The 19,516-nt window shown below is 45.8% G+C and overlaps 1 protein-coding gene across 3 annotated transcripts in view; it reads right to left on the bottom strand.

Moving 5' to 3' along the window:
• The window catches only part of RASGEF1C (RasGEF domain family member 1C), a 104,917-nt gene that overhangs the window by 60,801 nt on the left and 24,600 nt on the right, over positions 1-19,516 (bottom strand). The gene's annotated exons all lie outside the window — the stretch shown is intronic.

Below are 19,516 nucleotides of genomic sequence, written 5' to 3'. Positions count from 1 at the left end.
CCAGGGCATCTTCCCAACCCAGGGATGGAACCCAGGTCTCCCACATGGCAGGCAGATTTTTTACCATCTGAGTCACCAGAGAAGCCCCAGAGAGTTGCAGACAGACCAAGTCAGAAGCCACGGCCCGGGTTCCAGGTTCAGGGGCCACATGGTGAGACCCGGGCCATGGCTCCCCATTCCAGGCATCCTGGGGCCCTCTTCCAGCCCAGAAGTGGGATCCCCCCTGCTAGAGCCTTCTGAGGGAGGGAGGACCCCATTGGCACCAGAGGAGGAAACCATTCTCAGTTTAGGTTTTGTGGCTTCCTTGTCATCAGGCCTGAGTCTTGAATGTGATGATAGAGCCTGGGACCTTCAGCTTCCACGGCTGAGCCCTGAAGGCAGGCCTCAGGTGAATCTGGAAGGTGTGAATCAGGACCCCATTTATGGGGTCCCAGGCCTGGGGCCTGCTCGCCTGGAGGTGGAGGGCAGGAGGAGCCTCACATTCAGGCACGGCAGACTGGAAGGAAGGGGACATCAACAAGGACCATGGTCTCCACCTCCTGTGGCCTTGGAAGCCAACATAAGCCTGGAGATAACAACAGCCCAGCAAACCCAGAGCCAGCCTTCTGGGGGACAGATTTGCTTTCATCAATGCTGACAACGTTGGGACTGCCTAGGCCACTGTGCATGGCAACCACTGCCCTGCCTCCCTGCTGAGGGTCAGCCCCACTGCCTGCGTACCTACAGGGATGCTGCCCATCTGTCTTTGGAGTCTGAGGCAAAAATAGCTAATCGCATCTCCAAGTTCTGCATGAGTCACTCACACCTCTTGACAAAAACCTCTCAGGCATTTTAAAAGACAGGAAACAGTTGGTAAAAATAAAGGCTTTATTTTTTATTCCTGTGGTTTCTGGGATTTGTTTCAGTATCTGGGGAGGCAAGCCTGGGAGGCTGGGGGATGTGCTCCATGGGCTACACGGAGCAGGCAGGGGGTCCTCCTCACTGCCTGGTAGTGGAACAGCCTCCTCACCTGTATGAGCCTCAGTTTCCACATCTATAAAGTAGGCTCATAATAGCCCACCTTGGTGGTCTACTGGAGTCAGAAGTAGAATCACTGCTCTATTGGCATGGTGCTGCCCACTCTGTGATGAGAGGCACTCAGGCTCCTGGCCAGGAGGTCACACGGGCTTGCTCCTCTGCCTCCTTCAGGCAGGAACTGCCCTGGCTGCCTAGCCTCCCACTGCCACTTGGATTATCCAGCCTTTCTCTGAGCTCAGGCCTCTCTGAGCTGGCCAAGTGCACCTTAAGCTGCTTTGGTCAGGGCCCAGGAATCACGAGGTGGTTGAGGAAGTGGGGGCATGGAGGTGTAGGGATCCCCAGCAGTTAGGACAGTCTGGGGTGTGCAAAACTCACAGGTGCTGCTGCCCACTGACTCCCCTTAGACCCTCCCGTCAAGCCCAGTCAGGGGCTTCCTGCCCTAGCCTGAAAAGAACTGGGTCCACATTCTCCCTTCTCCAGAATCCCTGCCAGGCTCCCCCTGGGAGCTGGAGCCCACCTGGATCTCCTCCCCACGTGTGTGGCCTCCATCTGTCCACCAACATTCCATTCCCGCCTCTCTGGACCCTTCCTGCCTCCAGGCCTTTGCACTGCTGTACTCTCTTCTTGGATGGCAGAGGCTGAAGTTCAACCTGCTGTCCTTTCCTCCAGGGAGCCTGACTTAAGCCTCTCAGTCCTGCTAAGGCCACAGCTCCCGTTCTGGGCTCCCAGCCATTCACAGATTGCCTCTGGGCAATCTGTCCCTGGGCAAGGCCTGTGGTCCCTGTCTCGCTCTCTCACCTACTTATTCACGGCCAGGGAGAGTAAAGTTCACCACTTCTGTCCCTCATACTGATCCAGGCGGACAGCTGCCAAGTGCATCCACAATGGTCACTCTAGGTAAAGCAAGAGGTTGACAAGCAGGGGTCCAGGTGTCCTGCCCCTGTAAATGGTGGATATGCTGACCTTATTTACACAAGGGTTTTCATGAGAATCAGCATTTCTGCCTTTACTCAAGAGCTCAGAAGAGCCAGCCACATCAAGCATCCACTCCTTCCTGGCACTTGTCCTTCTACCCATGGAGGCCAGCACCTCGCTGTCCCCATCATCTGTCTGCCATCACTCTGGCTGGCCTGATTAAACCCTCTGTGGCCACCTAGGGTGCAGGCACCTCAGGGGACCTGGTGTTCTGGGAGACTAGAGACCAGACCATCACACTGACTGCACCTCTCTGGAGGTCACACAGACATCACTCCTTAGGACTGTTTGCTTCTAGCTAGAGATGTCTGTCAAGGGTCTTTATTAGCTTGAACAGCAAGCTATCTTACATCTTTCAGGAAGAAAAAACACTAAATTTAAAAACACATCACCCACTGAATTTGGACACAATTAAAATGTGCCTTAAGCATTTCCCTGGGGAAGGGACACAAAACCTCTACTCAATTAAGAGAAACATTTGTACAGTCTAGGTCTTTATTTTTACACCCATCATGCCATGGATTCATAGGAATCAGCTCCAGTTCAGGCTCCTTTCCATGGTCCTCACAAGTGTGCGTCTCTGGGTGGAGCAGGCCGGCGCTTCAGCAGAACCCAAGTCCCTTTTTCTTTGACTTCCTTCTTTTTCTGATCATTTTTCTTCACACATTTCAGGAAGCTATCTTGGCTCTTAGAGTCCTTAATATGCTCAATACGCACATTAATTCTCTTGGCAAGAGTCTTGCCTTTAACTTGTTTGCTTACAATGATGCCAACAGCATGCTGGGTAACACTGCAGACGCCTCCACTTCTGCCACGGCAGCGTCTGTGGGGCATTCCTTCCTGAACAGGACCCATTCCCTTGATATCCACAGTATCACCCTTCTTGTAGATTCGCATGTATGTGGCCAAAGGAACAGCTCCAGGTTTTCTAGAAGGCCTAGAGATCATGCAGCGGCGTCCCTCCTCTTCCCCTTTGTGTTGCTGATTTTGGCAAATTACGGGAAGATGGCGGTTCCAGCCGAAAGGCAGGAAAGATCTTAATGGACAGAGAAATAATTTCATTTCTCCCTGAATTTGGAAATCTGAAGGAAGTAATTAAAACCCATGGGATGGTCCCAGAGAACTGGGCAGTTGAATGACCAGGAGAGAGCGCCACAGCCCCCTCCCTCACAGACGGACACCAGGCAGGGCCACTCATCTGAAAATAACCCCGAGAAGCAAGAAGCTGCTTTTAAATAAATACCTCTCATTCTTGCTATAAGAGGAAGTTCTCACAGCTGAACTTTAACAAATTCGTTGTTGTCTTTTCTGGGAAGATGAAGTCATCCATGTTATAATAAAACAAGGAAACATACTGTTTTTCTCCGGCTTCTCTCAGGAACCTTGAGTAGACAGAGAAAAGGCTCTTGTCAGGGAGGCCGGGAGGATGTATGAGTGCATCCAAGGCCCAGGCCGGTGGCCCCACGGGGCATTCTGGGTCAGTCCCTGGCCTGGGCTGCAGCCTCTGGACGCGTGGGGCCCTCATCCATGGCCAGCACCATGTGATGTGCACAAATGCGACTGTGAATCTGGTTCCCTCTAGGCCTGCTGAGAAGCAGTTCCACCTGCAGGGGACCTAGAAGGGGCCTTATGGTTGTCACAGAAGGGGAAACTGAGGCTCAGAGAGAGGGCCTGACCTGTGCTAGGTCACCTAGCTGGACTGGGTGGGGGACAAGATAGCCCCCACCCCTTCCATGGATTCAAACTAATATTGGGCTTTTATTGACTTCTGAAATGGTCTGGGGTAGCCCACAGACAGGATGAATTCTGACTTGAGAGGTTCTCCATGCAGAGACCCAGGCAGCTTGTGTGGGGAAAGGCCCAGGCTGGATGGGGGGCTCCTCAGATCACAGGCAGTAGAGGCTGTGCACATGGCCGACATTGGGGGTCCATGCAGAGCAGGGCCTCCCCAGCCACTGTCCTAAAAGGTAGTCAGGGAGGCAGTGATGTTAGAACTTGAGTCCTGTGTAAAGATGCCACTTGGGCATGGCCACCTTTGCAAAAGCCAGTGAGCCTCTGCCTCAAAAGCTGAAACCTCTCACACTGGGGGTTCAGTTCAGTTGTTCAGTTGCTCAGTTGTGTCTGACTCTGAGACCCCATGGACTGCAGCACATCAGGCTTCCCTGTCCATCACCAACTCCCAGAGCTTGCTCAAACTCATGTCCATTGAGTCAGTGATGCCATCCAACCATCTCATCCTCTGTCGTCCCCTTCTCTTCCTGCCTTCAATCTTCCCCAGCATCAGGGTCTTTTCCAGTGAGTCAGTTATTCGAATCACGTGGTGAAAGTATTGGAGCTTCAGCTTCAGCATCAGTCCTTCCAATGAATATTCAGGACTGCTTTCCTTTAGGATGGACTGCTTTGATCTCCTTGTTGTCCAAGGGACTCTCAAGACTCTCAAGAGTCTTCTCCAACACTGCATCCTGGGGGTAGGGTCATCCTGATAAGATGTGAGCACTGGACATCTGTCTCTGCCCTCAGTATCTGGGGAAGGCTGGTCATCAATTGGAGCTGCATTCCTGGAAACTGCAGATGCCTAGGTCTCACGCCAGCTTGTGGACAGCCCAGGTGGTTCTGATGCCCAACCAGGCAAATCCTCCACGTAGAGGAGTCCCAGAGGTGGGGACCCTCTGACTGCCACCCATCTGAGAGCCCTCGGGCAAGGCCCACCCCCCTCAGAGCTTCCTAATAAAGTGGATACAGCACACCACCTCACTTGCGGACAGAAGACATGGTGTGAATCAGCTGCCTCACAGCCCAGATGTGGTTACCTCCTCCCTCAAACCTGTGTCCAGTCATGCCACTGCTCTCATCCTCCCCGTTTCATATGAGGGGACCCTGGTTAAGGGACTTGTGCACTGCAGTGTGGGGGGCTGGGGGAGCCAGGCCAGGACACAGTGTGTGATGCAGAATCCAGCTCATCCCACCTGCTCCATGCTGGGCCCTGGGCCACATGTCTCAGTGCAAGGACTCGCCAAGGAGAGTGTGAAGACAGCCACCAGGAGAAGTCTCCACAGGGCTGGGGACACCTATGTGCCAGGTATCAGAAGGGTGACAAGGGTGAGGCTCCCCTGTGCACACCTGTCTTGTGCAGCCCCCTGCATCCCTCCAAGAACCAGGCTCAGGACCTTCAGGACATGAGCCCCTTCACTCCAGTGTTTTTTGAATGACACATTCCAGGACCATTCTCATATTTCCAGGCCTGACGACTCTCTGCACAGCTATTCACTTAGTCATGTTCTTCATATCAATTCACATTTTAAAATTAGTATCATTCTTACTGATAACATCTATGAACTCACGGGTCTAATGTGCTGGCCATGTGCTTTTTAAAATGTGTTCAAATAAACATGTTGACACATGTCAGTGGCTGAAGAGTGAATAATGTTATGGCGGTCAGTCCTCAGCATTGCTGGAGTTACTGAAGAGTGAATTAAAGTATTGCAGTTAGTCCTCAGCACTGCTGGCCCCTGAAGACAACGGCTGGTGCTGAGGTGGATTAAAGATCCTCCAGTCTCAGAGTCTCTTAGGTGAAGCGAGCTGCTTCCTTGACATGCCCGAGACCCACAGGAACCCATCTCTTCGAGCCTCAGCTGGCCACAACCTCCAGCAGCAGGTGGCCCCTGAGGCAGAGGCCACACAGGCCATGCCCTCCCCTAGGTACACGTTCCGTGTGGGCCCCAGCCCCCAGAGGGGCTGCCAGGGCACTGAATGGTCCAGCCACGTTCAGTGCTACTTTCATCTTGGCCCAAGCAGCCGTGTTGTTGGGACAACAAAGTCCAGGCTCTGTACGGGCTGCCAGGCCAGCCCAGGCACCACATGTCACACCTCCAAGACTCTCCAGGATAAGGCTTGGAGGAATCACCGCTTGTGCAGATGGGCCCTGCTGCTCAGAGGACAGGCACTTCTGGGGCTAACACTTCAGAAAGACTCTGCCACAAAGACACTCTAAAACATCACTGCACTGGCAATGTTAGCTGTCCAGGCCAGGCCCATCTGCACACCCTCCTGGCCCCCTCTGGTCCTGGAGGTGGGGGCTTCCAGGGATGACAACTTTGACAGCATGTGGGTGACTGAGATGTGGGGGTGAGACTCTCAGCGAGAGAAAGGAGTGGCTGGCAGAGGGGCAGGGAGGGGGATGCTAGCCTAAAGGCCATAGAACATGGGAGCTACTTAACAATGGCCATAGGACAACAGGAGTTTCCTTAGAGAAACAGTTTCTCTAAGGAAGCAGCCTCTTAGTTGGCTCCATTTCTGGCCTCCTCTCAGTCCCAGCAGCCCCAGCAAAGGCCTTCAGGTGAGGGTCTGCAAAGTCCCTCTGGCCAGGCTGCAGTGGTTCCAGGACTAAGAGAGGCTAGGGCACGGAAAGTGAGAGGAAGCACCTAGATTACGTCTTGTCCACACCAAGACTTGGCTCTGCTGCTGCTGTCCAAGGTCACGGGCCTCTGTGGCTTCTGCCTACTCAGCATCTATTCCTCCTTATGGCAACAGAGGCCATTCTGTCCTCTTGTTCTTGCCTGTGGTATTAAGGGCATATGGCCCCAGTGGCTACTTGGGGTAGGAACTAGCTTTCCCTGCAGTACCTTGGGATGGGCATGTGATTCAGGCCCAGCCACTCACTGCATGCCACCCGCAGACTCAGGAATAGATCCACGAGGAGGCACTTCACTGGGGTGGGCCAGCAGACAATTCTTGAGACATGAATTTGAATTGTTGGAGCAGAGACTCTGCCTTCTGCTTGGGGAAAGGAAGGACAGGAGGTAAATGTCAGGCTGCCAAGGGCCTTCTTGTAAAAGAAGCCCAAGTGGAGAAAGCAGAGCCAACCAGCGGAGAGCCAGAGGCCACGTCCCAGATCTGTCCATGTCTGATGTCCACCCCGAGACTTTTCTGTTTAGTTTTTTAAGTATTTATTTGTTTTTAATTGAAGGATAATTATTTTACAATATTGTGTTGGTTTCTGCCAAATATCACGTGAATTAGCCATAGGTACATCCCTAGACTTTTTATTTACAGATGCAAAGACATTCCCCTTTTGTGCTTCAGCTGCATCTGCTTGAGCTGAATTTCCGCACATGCAATGGAAAGAATCCAAAGACCTGAGGCTCTGGAGACAGACATGGTTTTGGATGGGCTACAACCCATCAGCTATGGGCTGTGGGAACACACGGGCTAAGCAGGGCAGACATACATTTGGTCCTTGGCTGTGAGTCTCTGGGGAGGTCACTTTCCCTCTTATATTCTCTCTACAAAATGGATCTAAGGAGCCCAGCTCACAGTCTGACGTGCCAAGGCGACATCTGCTCTGAAACTCAATGGAAGGAAGGATCAGAATGGGAGGGGCATCCTGGGAGTTGGAGAAGGGCTGTTCAGGGAGGCAGCAGGTGCCACAGCCCAGAGAAGGGAGCAAGCCAAGAAGAGCAAGGCCGCTGTGGCGAGAGCCAGGTGAGGAGTATCCTCACCGTGGGGCACGGGATGAGCAAGAGGTAGGTTTGGTCAAGTGTTGGGCAATGGCCCCGGTGGGTCTCTGCTGGGTGAAGAATGGACAGAGGGAGAGTCATGACTGTAGGATGAGCTGGAATCAGGGGCTGGAAGAAGTGGGCTGCATCCCAGGCAGAGGGGATGCCCACAGGCCATGCTGATGTGTGGACGGCAAGGGTGTGGCTACTCAGGCTGGCACTTGGCCATCTGGGGGACTTGACTGACATGAGGGAAACCGCAGGAAGAAGATGTTGGAGTGGGGGGAAGCCCAGAGTAGAGCGGTGGAGGAAGACAAGGCTGATTATTGCGCCAGACACATGGATGGAGGAGGAGAGCAGGAGGACACGGTGACCCTTTGTGTGATGCACCAATGTTTGGAGGACGAGCTCCAGAGCGAAGGCAGAAGCTGGCACAGATGTACACCTTTGACCATAGTAACTACTCGGAGACCCTATCCAGGGAGAGTGCAACCATTGATGGCGCCTGCCAAGAACAAGGACATCCACCACACTGCACCTGGCCACAGGCAGTGGCTAAGCAAAGGGTCATCCCTCTCTTCAACAGAACACCATGCAGTAGTCAGAGGAGCACAGGGGATGATGGGTGCATCTGCAGCTGAGGACTGAGAAAAGCCAGTTATAATTCAGGCTATGCTTAGAATGAGTGAAGTTTTGCACAAGAAAAATAAACCTCCACATACCCAGAGGGAAAAAAAGAAAGTGAAAGTCGCTCAGTCATGTCCGACTCTTTGTGACCCCATGGACTACACAGTCCATGGAATTCTCCAGGCCAGAATATTGGAGTGGGTAGCAGTTCCCTTCTCCAGGGGATCTTCCCAACCCAGGGATCAAGCTCAGATCTCCTGCATTGCAGGCACTCTTTATCAGCTGAGCCATCAGAGAAGCCCAGAGAGAAAGCCCACCACATTCAGTGACGCTTGTCCTTAACAGGCTAAGGGGTGGCTTGGGTCCCTCCTTTACCACTTTCTACATTTCTGACACTTTTTGCTTCAATGGCTTGTATTACTTTTACAAAGAGGCATCAGAGGGCTTCTTCATTTTGGGAAAAAAGAAAGGAAAGACAAACGGAGTGCAGACAGGTGATGGAGGAGGAGCATGACACCAGGTGCCAGGAGGAGGAACTTACGGGAGCCTTCAGCTTTGGGGAAGGCGGCCAATTCCTCTCTCTCCAGGCACCCACTGGCCTGAGGCCGTCATAACACACAGAAGAATGCAGCGCACGTGTGAGCTGGATGAAAAGCAGGGGCGACTGATTGCAAGTCATTTGTCAAAGCAGAAACCGATGTATGGGACGGCCCAGCCACAGTCTTCAGGCGCCCGACAGCTGCAACGTCACCTCTTTTCTGAAACCAGTGCTGCCACTACTGCTCTCTGAGAAGAGTTCCAAGACTCAAAATAGTTGTAACATAAACTGCCATTTAGGGGTTCAGCCTGGCATGTGTGCAACATCTTACAGCTTCTGGAGTCCTTTCATCACCTCTGTGTCCTAGGTCCTGGTCTATTCCCTGAGGGAGCTGAGCCCCTGCCACATGTTGGCCACTGACAAGTAGCCCAGGACCCAGCTCCTGCCCAGGGGACCAGCAAGTCCACTCCTGCAAGCAGGGCCCCTGGGGCCCTCAGCTTCTCTTCCAGTCTTAGTTATTGTTACTAGTTTGTGTTTGAAGTTTTTAATGAAGTATAGCATATATCCTAAAATGCACACACATTTGAAGTGTGCAGCTAGGTGAAGTGTCTTCACTCCCAAAGTGAAGACACCTGTGCAACCAGCACTCAGGTGGAGAAAGAGCCTGTTTCCAGCTCCCCAAAGTCTGGCTTGGGCTCCTTTCCACTCATTAACCCTTAAATTCAACTGGTTAGAAAAATGAAGAGGGGTCACGAGGTAGAAAACCATCACTGTTAAGACAAAGCCTGATATGAGCTGTGCCCAGAGGGATACTACTAAATGCAGAGAGAGGAGATGAGGAGGGGCCCCACGTGCCCTGCCTGTGTGGCCATGGTGGGCTGCATACCCAGCTTTGGGCTACTCTGCCCCCATCACTGGTGGTCAAGAGGCTGCTGTCTAGGGATGCACCAAGCCTGTTCAACCTCAGTCCCACCCCAGACCCACATAAAAGAAGCAAGAACATGAACTACATGGATAAATATAGACATTTTTTCTTTTTGTTTAAGTATCTCTAAAATGTAATTGGCTGTGCAAAGCAAAAATAATGTATGTGGGGTTTGTAAATATGTGGAAACACAACATATGACAATAGTATTGTAATGTGTCCCCCAAAAGACATGTTGAATTTCTAGCCCCTAGTATCACTGAATGTAACATTACTTGAAAATAGGGTCACTGTAGATTTAATTAGTTAAGATGAGGTCATTCTAGAGTAAGGTGAGCCACTAACCTAATATGACTCATGTCCTTATAAAAGCAGATGGTCATCTGAAGACACAGACACACTTGAGAGGAAATCATGCGACAATGAAGCTGCAAGCCAAGGAACTGTCAAAGATGTCCGGCAAACCACCAGAAGCTACGAAGAGGCAAGAAAGGATTTTCCTGTTGGTTGTAGAGAAAGCATGGACCTGTTAATACCTTGATTTTGGACTTCTACCCTACGAGAGAATAAATTTCTGCTGTTTTAAGCCAACCCAGCTTCCGGTACCTTGTTACACAACTCTAAGAAACAAATACAAGCACAAAGGTTGAGAGACAAGGGAAGTACCCTGGCATTGGGCGCTCATACTGTATGTGAACTAGTATAGGACTACTTGAAGGCAGACAGTGCTGAGCTAAAGTTGTGGCAGGAAGAATTCTAAAATGGCCCCCCAGACTCCCAGCCTCTGGTGTACATGCCTTGTGTAATCCCCTTTCCTTGAGTGTGGCTGAGACCCACGAATATCATCGATGGTACTCCTATGACTAGGTTAAGTTATACGGCAAAGGTGAAGGGGATTTTGCAAATTTAATCAAGCGCCTTAATCAGCTGGGTTCAGTTCTGTTCAGTCGTCCAGTCATATCCAACTCTTTGTGACTCCATGGACTGCAGCACGCCATGTCACAATGTCCATCACCAACTCCTGAAGTTTACTCAGGCTCATGTCCATCAAGTCAGTAACGCCATCCAACCATCTCATCCTCTGTCATCCCCTTCTCCTCCCACCTTCAATCTTTCCCAGCATCAGAGTCATTTCCAATGAGTCAGTTCTTCACATCAGGTGGCCAAAGTACTGGAGTTTCAGCTTCAGCATCAATCCTTCCAATGAATATTCAGGATTGAGTTCCTTTAGGATGGACTGCTTTGATCTCCTTGCAGTCCAAGGGACTCTCAAGAGTCTTCTCCAACACCACAGTTTAAAACCATCAATTCTTCAGCGCTCAGCTTTCTTAGTCCAACTCTCACATTCATACATGACTACTGGAAAAACCATATTTGACTAGATGGACAATTGTTGGCAAAGTAATTCTCTGCTTTTTAACATGCTGTCTAGGTTGGTCCTAAGTTTTCTTCCAAGGAGCAAGCATCTTTTAATTTCATGGCTGCAGTCACCATCTTTCAATGATTTTGGAGTCCAAGAAAATTAAGTCTGTCATTGTTTCCATTGTTTCTCCATCTAGTTTCCATGAAGTGATGGGACCGGATGCCATGATCTTTGTTTTCTGAATGTTGAGCTTTAAGCCAACTTTTTCACTCTCCTCTTTCACGTTCATCAAGAGGCTCTTTAGTTCTTCTTCACTTTCTGCCATAGTGTGGTGTCATCTGCATATCTGAGGTTATTGATATTTCTCCCGGCATTCTTGATTCCAGCTTGTGCTTCATCCAATCTGGCATTTCTCATGATGTACTCTGCATATAAGTTAAATAAGCAGGGTGACAATATACAGCCTTGACCTACTCCTTTCCCAATTTGGAACCAGTCTGTTGTTCCATGTCTGGTTCTAACTGTTGCTTCTTGACCTGCATACAGATTTCTTGGGAGGTAGATAAGGTAGTCTGGCATTCTCATCTCTTGAAGAATTTTCCAGTTTGCTGTGATCCACAGAGTCAAAAGATTTTGCATAGTCAATAAAGCAGAATTAGATGCTTTTTTCAAACTCTTGCTTTTTCAATGATCAAATGGATATTGGCAATTTGGTCCCTGGTTCCTCTGCCTTTTCCAAATGCACCATGAACATCTGGAAGTTCATGGTTCACATATTGTTGAAGCCCGGCTTGGAGAATTTTGAGCTCCAAAATTTTGAGCTCACACTCTGCTAGCGTGTGAGATGAGTGCAATTGTGCGGTAGTTTGAACACTCTCTGGCTTTGCCTTTCTTTGGGATTGGAATGAAAACTGACCTTTTTCAGTTCTGTGGCCACTGCTGAGTTTTCCAAATTTGCTGGAGTATTGAGTGTAGCACTTTCACAGCACCATCTTTTAGGATTTGAAATAGCTCAACTGGAATTCCATCACCTCCACTAGCTTTGTTCATAGTGATGCTTCCTAAGGCCCACTTGACTTTGCATTCCAAGACATCTGGCTCTAGGTGAGTGATCACACCCTTTTGGTTATCTGGGTCATGAATATACTTTTTGTATAGTTCTTCTGTGTATTCTTGCCACCTCTTCTTAATATATTTTGCTTCTGTTAGGTCCATACCATTTCTGTCCTTTATTGTGCCCATCTTTGCATGAAATGTTCCCTTGGTATCTCTAATTTTCTTGAAGAGAACTCTAGTTTTTCCCATTCTATTTTCCTCTATTTCTTTGCATTGATCACTGAGGAAGGCTTTCTTATCTCTCCTTGCTATTCTTTGGAACTCTGCATTAAAATGGGTATATCTTTCCTTTTCTCCTTTGCCTTTAGCTTCTCTTCTTTTCTCAGCTATTTGTAAGGCCTCCTCAGACAACCATTTTGCCTTGTTGCATTTCTTTTTCTTAGGGATGGTCTTGATCACTGTCTCCTATACAATGTCATGAACCTCCATCCATAGTTCTTCATGTGTTCTATCAGATCTAATCCCTTGAATCTATTTTTTACTTCCACTCCATAATCATAAGGGATTTGATTTAGGTCATACCTGAATGGTTCAGTGGTTTTTCCCTACTTTCTTCAATTTCAGTCAATTTCCCTACTTTCTTCAATTCATTCTTCAAATTCAGTATGAATTTAGTAATAAGGAATTCATGATCTGAGCCACAGTCAGCTCCCAGTCTTGTTTTTTGCTGGCTGTACAAGATTCTCCATCTTTGGCTGCAAAGAATATAATCAATCTGATTTTGGTATTGACCATCTGGTGATGTCTATGTGTAGTCTTCTTTTGTGTTGTTGGAAGAGGGCGTTTGCTATGACCAGTGGGTTCTCTTAGCAAAACTCTGTTAGCCTTTGACCTGCTTCGTTTCGTACTCCAGGGTCAAATTTGCCTGTTACTCCAAATTTCTCTTGACTTCCTACTTTTGCATTCCAGTCCCCTGTAATGTAAAAGACATCTTTTTTGGTGTTAGTTCTAGAAGGTCTTGTAGGTCTTTGTAGACATGTTCAACTTCAGCTTCTTCAGCATTACTGACTGGGGAATAGGCTTGAATTACTGTGATTTAGAATGGTTTGCCTTGGAAACAAACAGATCATTCTGTCATTTTTGAGGTTGCATCCAAGTACTGCATTTAAGACTCTTTTGGTGACTATGATGGCTACTCCATTTCTTCTAAGGGATTCTTGTCCACAGTAGTAGATATAATGGTCATCTGAGTTAAAGTCACCCATTTCAGTCCACTTTAGTTTGCTGATTTCCTAAATTGTCAATGTTCACTCTTGCCGTCTCCTGCTTGACCACTTCCAATTTGCCTTGATTCATGAAACTAACATTCCATGTTCCTACACAATATTGCTCTTTACACCACTGGACTTTACCTCCATCAGCAGTCACATCCACAGCTGGTGTTGTTTTTGCTTTCGCTCCACCTCTTCATTCTTTCTGAAGTTATTTCTCCACTGACCTCCTATAGCATACATATTGGGCACCTACCGACCTGGGGAGTTCATGTTTCAGTGTCCTATCTTTGTGCCTTTTCATCCTGGGTGAGCCTGACCTCATCGGACAACCTCTTTAAAAAGCAGGTCTAAAGGTCTGAGAGTTCCATCACAGCCTCTTCTTGATGTCCTTGAGAAAGTAAGTCACTATGAGCACTACTGCTGCCAGGAAATGAAGTCTGACACCATGTACATGAGCTTGGAAGGGGATCCTAAGCCTCAGATGAAATTCCAACTCCAGGCCTATGAGGCTTTCAGGAGAGGACCCAGTTAAGCTCTCCCTGGAAAATGACTCATGGAAACTCTAAAATAACAAATGTGTATTGTTTAATGTTTCCAAAATTGTTTCAATGCTTTAGGTAACAATAAAAAAATTAGTACAATGTATATGATTATACCTAAATGAAGGTCTAAACACAGGGATATATTAATACCTAATATGTCAACAAAGCAGATAAAGTGGAATCACTAAAAAATACCCAATTAGCCCAAAATAAGTCTGAAAAAGAAGATAAAATGATGAGAAACATATGAAATAAATAAAAATTAAATAGCAAGGTGGTCAATTTCAATCTAATAATATCAATAATCACATTAAATATAAATGGTCTAAAGAACCCAATGAAAAGGCAGAGACTTTCAGATTGGATAAGAAAGCTAGAACCAACAAAGAACTCTCTATTTAAGCATACAAACACAAACAGTGGCAAGGCAAAAAGATGAAAAAAGGAAAGTTGGTATGTCTACATTGTTCTCAGAACTGATAAAGAGGGGCATTTCCAATGACAAAGGGGTCAGTTTATTAAGAGGACATAATCATCCTGAACATGTGATATCTAAATATCAGAGTTTCAAAATATATGAAGCAAGAAAGATAGAACTATGAGAACAGGCAAATCTACAATTGTAGCTGAGATTTTAACATCCCTACTCAATAATAGACAGAATAAATAGATAGTGTCAGGAAGAATACTGACTACTCGAACAACATTACCAAGCAACAAATTGACTGATGTTTGTAGAAAACTTCATACAAGAATAGCAGAATACACATTTACTTCAAATGCACATTCAACAAGACAGACTATATTCTAGGCCACAAAACAATTCTTAGTAAATTTAAAGGGACTTAAGTTACAGAAAATGTGTTCTTTGACCACATAGGAATTAGATATAATTAACAAAAGTATCTGGAAAATCCCCAAATATTTGAAAGCTAAATAATACACTTCTAAATAACTTATGGATGAAAGAAAAAAATAATAAAGGAATTAAAACATATTCTGATCTGAATATAATGAAAACACAACATATCAGTACATGTGGGATGCACCTGAAGAGGTATTTAGAAGAAATCTTATAGTAGTAAATGCCAATATTAGAAAAAAGTAGATTTTAAATCATATACTCATATTGATGACCTCAGCTTTTATTTTAAGAAACAAGAAGAGCAAATGAAACCCAAAGTAAGCGGAAAAAAGGAAATTATAATACTCAGAGCAAAAACCAATGAGGTATATAGCAGGAAAACAATAGAGAAAAACAATGAACCAAAAAGCTTGTTCTCTGAGAAGATAAAAAAAAATGAATAAACTTCTATTTAGATTAATCAGGAAAAAAGAGATTATACATATTACCAATATCATAAATGAAGTGACATTAAAACAAGTTCTAAAGATATGAAAAGGTTAATAAGGAAATATTATGGAAAACTTTCTGTCAATCAATTGACAATTTAGATAAAACAGAAAATTTTTTCAATGTATACAAACTACCAACTCTCATGAAAGAAGAAATAGATCAAACAAATAGCCCAATATCAATCAAAGAAATTGAAACTGTTTTTAAAAGCCTTCTCATCAGGAATAAGGCAAGGATGTCTACTTTCAACACTACTTTCAAGATTCAGTATTCTACTGGAAGTTCTAGACAGAGCAATGAGGCACCAAAAAGAAATAAAAGGCATTAATTAAAAGGAAATTTCTATTCAGAGATGACATGACCCCATATATATACAAAATCCCAAAGAATGTACAAAAAACTACTAGAGCTAATAAATTCAGCAAAGATGCAAAAATACAGGCTCAAGACACAATATACTATTAACACTCTGAAAAATAACTTAAGAATACGACATGGTTTATTTTTTACTTTTATTCTTTTATTTTTAAAATTAAAATTTACTTGAATATAGTTGATTCACCATGTTTTGTTAGATTCAGATGTAGAGCAAAGTGATTCATTATACATATATATATATGTATATATATATTCATTACTTTATAGGTTCTTTTTTCATATAGATTATCAGAGATTATTGAGTTGAGTTCCCTGTGCTATACAATAGGTAAATAGTAGGTCCTTGTTGGTTATCTATCTTATATATAGTAGTATGTGTATGTTCATCCCAAGCTCCTGATTTATCCCCCCCAATATTTCCCCTTAAATATCCATAATTTGATTTCAGTATCTGCAAATCCATCTCTTTATAATGCGTTCACTTGTATCATTTCTTAAAATTAAATTCCAGCTTCTGGTTCAAGATGACAGAGTAGAAGGACATGCATTCATCTCCTCCTGTGAGAGCACCAAAATTGCAACTAGCTGTTGAACCACCACCAACAGAAGGCTGCTGGAACCCACCAAAAAGAGATACCTCATGTCCAAAGACAGAGAAGCCCCAATGAGACGGTAGGAGCACAAACATGATAACATAAAATCCCATATGTGTCAGTTGGTGACCCACAGACTGGAGAACAATAACATCAAAGACGTTCTCCCACTGTTGTGAAGGTTCTAAGCCCATGTCAGGCTTCCCAGCCTGGGGATCTGACAAAGGGACTGGGAACCCCCAGGGCATCTGCCTTTGAAGACCAGCAGGATTTGATTACAGGACTTCCACGGGACTGGGGAAACACAGACTCCACTGTCGCAGGGCACAAACAAAACCGTGTGCACTCCAAGACCCAGGGGAGAGGAGCGATGAGCCCACAGGAGACTGAACCAAGACCGGCCTGCTGCTGTTGGAGGGTTTCCTGTGCAGGCGTGGGTCAGCAGCGGCTCATCGTGGGGACAAGGGCATTGGCGGCAGCAGTCCTGGAAGATGCCCTTAGTGTAAGTCCTCTCAGAGGTCACCATTAACCCTACCTACAGCCCACAGACTCCAGGGCTGGGTCACCTCCGGCCAAACAACTAACGGGGAGGGAGCACAACCCCACCCATCAGTGGATAACTGCATTCAAGTTTTACTGGGCAGGGCCCTGCCCACCAGAGCAAGACCCAGTTTTCCCCACCACCAGTCCCTCCCATCAGGCAGGGTACACAAGCCTCTTAGCCTCCTCCACCAGAGAGCAGACAGAAGAAGCAAGAACCACAATCCCTCAGAGGCGAGAACCAAACCACATTACAGAAAGTTAACCAGGGTGGAAAAGCAGAGGGTTTGCCCCAGACGAAGGGGCTAGGTAAAACCCTGCAAAAACAACTAGATGAAGTGGAGATAGGCAACCTTCCAGAAAAAGGATTCAGAAAAATAACAGTGAAGATGACTCAGGATCTCAGAAAAAGAATGGAGGCAAAGGTTGAGAAGATGCAAAAAGTGTTTACCAAACACCAGAAGAACTAAAGAACAAGCAGAAATGAAAAATACACTAGAAGGAATCAATAGCAGAATAACTGAGGCAGAAGAACAGATAAGTGACCTGGAGGACAGAATGGTGGAAATCATTGCTGCAGAACAGAGTATAGAAAGAAGAATGGAATAAAAAATGCAAATAGCCTAAAAGACCTCTGGGACATTAAGGGCACCAACATTTGCATTATAGGCACCCCAGAAGAAGAGAGAGAAAGGAACCAAGAAAATATTTGAAGAGAGAAGAGCTGAGAACTTCCCTAACATGGGAAAGGAAATAGTCAACCAAGTCCAGGAAGTGCACAGAGTCCCAGGCAGGATAAATCCAAGGAGGAACACAGAGAGACACAGAGTAATCAAACTGATGAAAATTAAAGATAAAGATAAAATATTAAAAGCAACAAGGGAAAAATGACAAATTACAAGGGAACGCCCATCAGGTTATCAGCTGATTTCTCAACAGAAATTCTATGAGCCAGAAGGGAATGGCACCATATATTTAAAGTGATGATAGGGAAGAACCTACAACCAAGAATACTCTACCCAGCAAAACTCTAGTTCAGATTTGATGGAGAAATCAAAAGCTTTCCAGAGAAGCAAAAGTTAAAGAGCATTCAGCACCACCAGACCAGTTCAGTTCCATTCTGTTCAGTCGCTCAGTCGTGTCCAACTCTTTCTGACCCCATGGACTGTAGCACACCAGGCCTCTCTGTCCATCACCAACTCCTGGAGCTTGCTCAAAGTCATGTCCAGAGAGTCAGTGATGCCATCCAACCATCTCATCCTCTATTGTCCCCCTTTCCTCCTACCTTCAATCTTTCCAGCATCAGTGACTCTTTTCCAGTGAGTCAGTTCTTCGCATCAGGTGGCCGAAGTATCAGAGCTTTAGCTTCAGCATCAGTCCTTCCAATGAATACTCAGGATTGCTTTGATCTCCTTGCAGTCCAAGGGACTCTCAAGAGTCTTCTCCAACACCACGGTTCAAAAGCATCGAATCTTCAGCACTCAGTTTTCTTTATGGTCCAACTCTCACATCCGTACATGACTTCTGGAAAAACCGCAGTTCTGACTAAATGGACCTTTGTTGGCAAAGTAATGTCTCTGCTTTTTAATATGCTGTCTGGGTTGGTCATACCTTTTCTTCCAAGGAGCAAGCATCTTTTAATTTCATGGCTGCAGTCACCGTCTGCAATGATTCTGGAGCCCAAGAAAATAAAGTCTGTCACTCTTTCCACTGTTTCCACATCTATTTGCCATGAAGTGATGGGACTGGATGCCATGATCTTAGTTTTTTGAATATTGAGCTTTAAGCCAGCTTTTTCACTCTCTTCTTTCACTTCATCAAGAGGCTCTTTAAGTTCCTCTTTGCTTTCTGCCATAAGGTGGTCATCTGCATATCTGAGGTTATTGTTATTTCTCCCAGCAATCTTGATTCCAGCTTGTGCTTCATCCAGCCTGGCATGTTGCATGATGTACTACTCTGCATAGAAGTTAAATAAGCAGGGTGACAATACACAGTCTTGAAGCACTTTTTTCCCCAAACCAGCTTTACACTATATGTTAAAGAAACTCCTCTTGGCAGGAAACACAAGAAAAGGAAAAGAACTACATAAAATAAATCCAAAACAACTAAGAAAATGATAATAGGACCATAAATATTGCTAATTAGCTTAGATGTAAATGGATTAAGTGCACCAGCCAAAAGACACAAACCGGCTGTGTGGATGAAAACACCATGCATGTATGCACTCCCACCTACGACATCACTGTATTTAACCTCCCAAATTGCATGCAATTATTCTATACTGTTAGATTAATCATGTTTCCATTATGGCTTAGAATTGTAATTATCTTTTTATTTTTTGTCTGGGTATTGGTTGTGAAAACTGATAAACATCTTTTATTACTGTGAATATATAACTATTATTTGCTTAATACCATTGTATCATGATTTATCAACAGAAAACAACAGAATTCTATATCATTAAAACTATCATTTAATAGAAAAACCTGAAAAAAAAGAAAAACCTGTAATCACTTTTTAAAATCCAGATGCATAACAGAATTATCTTGGAAGTTTTTTGAAAAAATACAATGCCCAAGTACTGCTATTTTTCTCCAAATCTCCAGATGTGTTTCCAATGAGCAGTCATGTTTAAAAACAACTGGACTATATGAGGGTGTCTTACTTTTATCTAGTTTGTTTCACTTTTTCTATTTCCTTTTTTAAAAAAATTTTAATTGGAGGCTAAGTTACCTTACTATATTGTGGTGGTTTTTGCCATACATTGACATGAATCAGCCACGGGTGTACATGTGTTCCCCATCCTGAACCCCCCTCCCACCTCCCTCCCCATCCC

This window comes from Odocoileus virginianus, chromosome 3 (genome assembly GCF_023699985.2).
Source record: "Odocoileus virginianus isolate 20LAN1187 ecotype Illinois chromosome 3, Ovbor_1.2, whole genome shotgun sequence".
Classification (NCBI taxonomy): domain Eukaryota; kingdom Metazoa; phylum Chordata; class Mammalia; order Artiodactyla; family Cervidae; genus Odocoileus; species Odocoileus virginianus.
Note: the sequence above shows the minus strand (reverse complement) of the source record. Positions and strands in the feature narration are given on the sequence as shown.